Source organism: Oncorhynchus masou, chromosome 31 (assembly GCF_036934945.1).
Source record: "Oncorhynchus masou masou isolate Uvic2021 chromosome 31, UVic_Omas_1.1, whole genome shotgun sequence".
Lineage (NCBI taxonomy): Eukaryota > Metazoa > Chordata > Actinopteri > Salmoniformes > Salmonidae > Oncorhynchus > Oncorhynchus masou.
In genome coordinates this window covers 41,966,350-41,972,911 of record NC_088242.1, presented here as the reverse complement: position 1 = coordinate 41,972,911, position 6,562 = coordinate 41,966,350, and the positions used below count along the sequence as shown (strand labels likewise).

General features: G+C 43.3%; 1 pseudogene; it reads left to right on the top strand.

The window, feature by feature from the left end:
• The first annotated feature begins 443 nt into the window (after positions 1-443).
• Positions 444-6,562, top strand: part of LOC135523955 (potassium voltage-gated channel subfamily C member 1-like) — a 50,944-nt pseudogene continuing 44,825 nt past the window's right edge.

The following is a 6,562-nucleotide window of genomic DNA, read 5'->3' as shown; positions in this document are numbered from 1 at the left end:
ATATTTTGCTTATAGCACATTCATAACATAACACGTATTTTTAACTAAACCATCATCCTTGTTATTAAATCAAACGTGACATTCCCCACATTTCACAAATGTATTACTGTGTGTTAGTAAATTAATATGAACTTGGCCTACACCTCTACAGTCTTCTGGTGAATATTGCTTTTCTAAACCAACTTTACAGCCAACCTGTTTAATGTACTGAAATCGTATCGTTTATGCAACTGCTGCAATGTCATTTACTACACTCTATGCACCTTATATTAGGAATCATAGCATAACTGTAGTGTAGACTATTACTATAACTTAATTGGAATTTGAATGTTCATATTTTATCCATAGATACAATTACATTCCTTTCTCTCCCCGCAGACTCCTCCCTCCTGCTCCCCGGTTTTCTCTCCTCCTCTCGTTCACTACGTTCCTCTACGCTCAGTTCGGTATGTGTCTCCTCTTTCAAAGGGTGCAAGAGTGTGAACAACTCGTCTAACAAAGCATGTTACACTGCAGACATGACTTGTCCGTCGGAAAGCGAGAAAATCGTGATAAACTGCGGGGGGATGCGGCATGAAACCTATCGAAGCACACTAAAAACGTTGCCCGGTACCCGCTTATCTTGGCTTACCGAGTCAGACGCCTTCAGCAACTTTGATTACGACCACAGAAACGACGAGTTCTTTTTCGATCGCCACCCATCCGTCTTTTCATTCATCCTCAACTATTACCGCACAGGGAAGTTGCACTGTCCGAAAGATGTGTGCGGCCCGCTGTTCGAAGAGGAGCTGGCATTCTGGGGCATCGATGAGACGGACGTGGAGGCGTGTTGCTGGATGAATTACCGCCAGCACAGGGACGCAGAGGAGGCGTTGGACAGCTTTGAGAATCCCGAACCGGAGTTAACAGAGGATGACCCAGCGCTACCAGGACATGAATGGGACATGAAAAGACTGTGCTTGCATGAGGACGGAAGGAAAAAGACTTGGTGGGAAATCTGGCAGCCCAGAATGTGGGCTCTTTTTGAAGACCCCTATTCCTCAAAATATGCCCGGGTGAGTGACTGTTTTGTTCTTCATTGATTGCTTTAAATGTCATATTTGTCAGTTCAACTGTGACAACTAACATCTGAGTTACAATAGGTTGTTGAAAGTTTATAACATTAGCTTTCCATTGTCAACCTATATGCATAGTTGTTATGAATAATTAATTCTAGATTTTTATTCAAGCGATCATAATCGAGCAGGTAGGCTATGACTTCCTTGACAGTTTGCTTGTGTTAAGTAGCAATATATAGACTCACGGATACAGAATAATTCATTGTGATAGCAAAGGAAAAATGATATGGCTGCTATTTTAATTTCAGACTGTAGTCTATCGGCTAGCCTTCGTGTTGATATTATTTCGCTATGAGGGTGCTGCCTAATCAAACAGTTGCCATCGATATTAATCACACATTTTTTAAATTCATGATTTCATATTATTAGCTACATAATTTAGCCTGCTACAAGAGGTTCCATACCTGCATCCAAGCGAAATGTTTTCTCGGTTTCACTCCCGTTTCACTCCCGTATCCTGCCTAACCTACCCAACATTCTCCAATAGCCTGTTTAATGATGCGCCTTGGTACGACCTAACCTACCCAACATTCTCCATTAGCCTGTTTAATGATGCGCCTAGGTACGACCTAACCTACCCAACATTCTCCATTATCCTGTTTAATGATGCGCCTAGGTAGGACCTAACCTACCCAACATTCTCCATTAGCCTGTTTAATGATGCGCCTAGGTACGACCAACCTACCCAACATTCTCCATTATCCTGTTTAATGATGCGCCTAGGTAGGACCTAACCTACCCAACATTCTCCATTAGCCTGTTTTATGATGCGCCTAGGTACGCGTTATTTCATGTTATTTATTCAAATCAAATCAAATTGATTTATATAGCCCTTCGTACATCAGCTGATATCTCAAAGTGCTGTACAGAAACCCAGCCTAAAACCCCAAACAGCAAGCAATGCAGGTGTAGAAGCACGGTGGCTAGGAAAAACTCCCTAAAGGCCAAAACCTAGGAAGAAACCTAGAGAGGAACCAGGCTATGTGGGGTGGAGATTATGCCTGTGCCGGGTGGAGATTATAACAGAACATGGCCAAGATGTTCAAATGTTCATAAATTACCAGCATGGTCAAATAATAATAATCACAGGCAGAACAGTTGAAACTGGAACAGCAGCATGGCCAGGTGGACTGGGGACAGCAAGGAGTCACCATGTCAAGTAGTCCTGAGGCATGGTCCTAGGGCTCAGGTCCTCCGAGAGAGAGAAAGAAAGAGAGAATCAGAGAGAGCATACTTAAATTCACACAGGACACCGGATAGGACAGGAGAAGTACTCCAGATATAACAAACTGACCCTAGCCCCCCGATACATAAACTACTGCAGCATAAATACTGGAGACTGAGACGGGAGGGGTCAGGAGACACTGTGGCCCCAACCGATGACACCCCCGGACAGGGCCAAACAGGAAGGATATAACCCCACCCACTTTGCCAAAGCACAGCCCCCACACCACTAGAGGGATAGCTTCAACCACCAACTTACCATCCTGAGACAAGGCCGAGTATAGCCCACAAAGATCTCCGCCACGGCACAACCCAAGGGGGGGCGCCAACCCAGACAGGAAGATCACATCAGTGACTCAACCCACTCAAGTGACGCACTCCTCCTAGGGACGGTATGAAAGAGCCCTAGTAAGCCAGTGACTCAGCCCCTGTAATAGGGTAAGAGGCAGAGAATCCCAGTGGAAAGAGGGGAACCGGCCAGGCAGAGACAGCAAGGGCGGTTGGTTGCTCCAGAGCCTTTCCGTTCACCTTCACACTCCTGGGCCAGACAACACTCAATCATAATATGACCCACAGAAGAGATGAGTTTTCAGTAAAGACTTAAAGGTTGAGACCGAGTTTGCGTCTCTCAAATGGGTAGGCAGACCATTCCATAAAAATGGAGCTCTATAGGAGAAAGCCCTGCCTCCAGCTGTTTGCTTAGAAATTCTAGGGACAATTAGGAGGCCTGCATCTTGTGACCATAGCGTACGTGTAGGTATGTATGGCAGGACCAAATCAGAGAGATCGGTAGGAGCAAGCCCATGTAATGCTTTGTAGGTTAGCAGTAAAACCTTGAAATCAGCCCTTGCCTTGACAGGAAGCCAGTGTAGGGAGGCTAGCACTGGAGTAATATGATCAATTTTGTTGGTTCTAGTCAGGATTCTAGCAGCCGTATTTAGCACTAACTGAAGTTTATTTAGTGCTTTATCCAGGTAGCCGGAAAGTAGAGCATTGCAGTAGTCTAACCTAGAAGTGACAAAAGCATGGATTAATTTTTCATTGTTGGACAGAAAATTTCTGATTTTTGCAATCTTACGTAGATGGAAATAAGCTGTCCTTGAAACAGTCTTGAAATGTTCTTCAAAAGAGAGATCAGGGTCCAGAGTAACGCCGAGGTCCTTCACAGTTGTATTTGAGACGACTGTACAACCATTAAGATTAATTGTCAGATTCAACAGAAGATCTCTTTGTTTCTTGGGACCTAGAACAAGCATCTCTGTTTTGTCCGAGTTTAAAAGCAGAACGTTTGCAGCCATCCACTTCCTTATATCTGAAACACATGCTTCTAGTGAGAGCAATTTTGGGGCTTCACCATGTTTCATTGAAATGTACAGCTGTGTTTCATCCGCATAGCAGTGAAAGTTAACATTATGTTTTCGAATGACATCCCCAAAAGGTAAAATATATAGTGAAAACAATAGTGGTCCTAAAACGGAACCTTGAGGAACACCGAAATTTACAGTTGATTTGTCAGAGGACAAACCATTCACAGAGACAAACTGATATCTTTCCGACAGATAAGATCTAAACCAGGCCAGAACTTGTCTGTGTAGACCAATTTGGGTTTCCAATCTCTCCAAAAGAATGTGGTGATCGATGGTATCAAAAGCAGCACTAAGGTCTAGGAGCACGAGGACAGGTGCAGAGCCTCGGTCTGATGCCATTAAAAGGTAATTTACCACCTTCACAAGTGCAGTCTCAGTGCTATGATGGGGTCTAAAACCAGACTGAAGCATTTCGTATACATTGTTTGTCTTCAGGAAGACAGTGAGTTGCCGCGCAACAGCCTTTTCAAAAAATTTTGAGAGGAATGGAAGATTCGATATAGGCCGATAGTTTTTTATATTTTCTGGGTCAAGGTTTGGCTTTTTCAAGAGAGGCTTTATTACTGCCACTTTTAGTGAGTTTGGTACACATCCGGTGGATAGATAGCCATTTATTATGTTCAACATAGGAGGGCCAAGCACAGGAAGCAGCTCTTTCAGTAGTTTAGTTGGAATAGGGTCCAGTATGCAGCTTGAAGGTTTAGAGGCCATGATTATTTTCATCATTGTGTCAAAAGATATAGTACTAAAACACTTGAGTGTCTCTCTTGATCCTAGGTCCTGGCAGAACTGTGCAGACTCAGGACAACTGAGCTTTGAAGGAATACACAAATTTAAAGAGGAGTCTGTAATTTGCTTTCTAATAATCATGATCTTTTCCTCAAAGAAGTTCATGAATTTATTCCTGCTGAAGTGAAAGCCATCCTCTCTTGGAGAATGCTGCTTTTTAGTTAGCTTTGCGACAGTATCAAAAAGGAATTTCGGATTGTTCTTATTTTCCTCAATTAAGTTGGAAAAATAGGATGATCAAGCAGCAGTAAGGGCTCTTCGATACTGCACGGTACTGTCTTTCCAAGCTAGTCGGAAGACTTTCAGTTCGGTGTGGCGCCATTTTCGTTCCAATTTTCTGGAAGCTTGCATGGAAAAACCTCTTTTTTTGGTAAATTGATATTTGCTATCGTAAATGTAAGCAACACCTCCGCCTTTGCGGGATGCACGGGGATATGGTCACTAGTGTAGCCAGGAGGTGAGTAAATTCATTAGGCTTAAGCCATGTTTCAGTCAGGCCAATCACATCATGATTATGATCAGTGATTAGTTCATTGACTATAATTGCCTTTGAAGTAAGGGATCTAACATTAAGTAGCCCTATTTTGGGGGCCAAGGTACAGGACAGCAGAAAGGCTCAGGGTCAGTGGCAGGCAGAGTAGGCAGGCGGGCTCGGAGTCAGGACAGGCAGGGGTCAAAAGCAGGAGGGTGAGAAAAGAGAGACTTGAAAAAGCAGGAGAAGAGACACAAAATGCTGGTGGGCTTGAACAAGCAAGAGGAACTGGCACAGACAGACAGACAGACAACACACATGGTGATAAGTGGGGAAGATGGGAGACACCTGGAGGGGGGTGGAGACAAGCACAAGGACAGGTGTAACAGATCAGGGCATTACATTAGGTTGAGGTTGGGTGATTGTGGAGGCCAGGCCATCTGATGCAGCACTCCATCACTCTCCTTCTTGGTAAAATAGCCCCTACACAGCCGTGTTGGGTCATTGTCCTATTAAAAAACAAATGATAGTCCTACTAAGTGCAAACCAGATGGGATGGTGTATCGCTGCAGAATGCTGTGGTAGCCATGCTGGTTAAGTGTGTCTTGAATTCTAAATAAATCACATACAGTGTCACCAGCAAAGCACCCCCACATCATCACACATCCTCCTCCATGATTCACGGTGGGAACCACACATGAGGAGATCATCTGTTCACCTACTCTGCGTCTCACAAAGACACGGCGGTTGGAACAAACATCTCCCATTTGGACTTATCAGACCAAAGGACAGATTTCCACCATTGCTCGTGTTTCTTGGCCCAAGCAAGTCTCTTCTTGTTGTAAGTGTCCTTTAGTAGTTGTTTCTTTGCAGCAATTTGACCATGAAGGAGTGATTCACTCAGTCTCCTCTGAACAGTTGATGTTGAGATGTGTCATTTTTTTGGGCTGCAATCTGAGTTGCAGTTAATTGTCGATTTCTGAGGCTGGTAATGAACTTATCCTCTGCAGCAGAGGTAACTCTGGGTCTTCCTTTCCTGTGGCGGTCGTCATGAGAGCCAGTTTCATCATAGCGTTTGATGGTTAATGCTACTGCACTTGAAGAAACTTTCAAAGTTCTTGAAATGTTCCGGATTGACTGACCTTTTTGTCTTAAAGTAATGATGGACTGTCATTTGTCTTTGCTTATTTGAGCTGTTTTGCCATAATCTGGACTTAGTCTTTTACCAAATAGGGTTATCTTCTGTATAGCACGCTCTAACTTGTCACAACACAACTGAATAGCTCAAACACATTAAGAAGGAAAGAGATTCCACAAATTAACTTTTAACAAGGCACACCTGTTAATTAAAATGCATTCCAGGTGATTACCCCATGAAGCTGGTTGAGAGAATGCCAAAGCTTGTGCAAAGCTGTCATCAAAGTCAAAGGGTGGCTATTTTGAAGAATCTCAAATATAAAATATACTTTGAATTGTTTCAAACTTGGTTGGTTACTACATGATTCCTTATGTGTTATTTCATAGTTTTGCTGTCTTCACCATTGTTCGACAATGTAGAAAATAATAAAAAATAAAGAAAAACCCTGGAATGA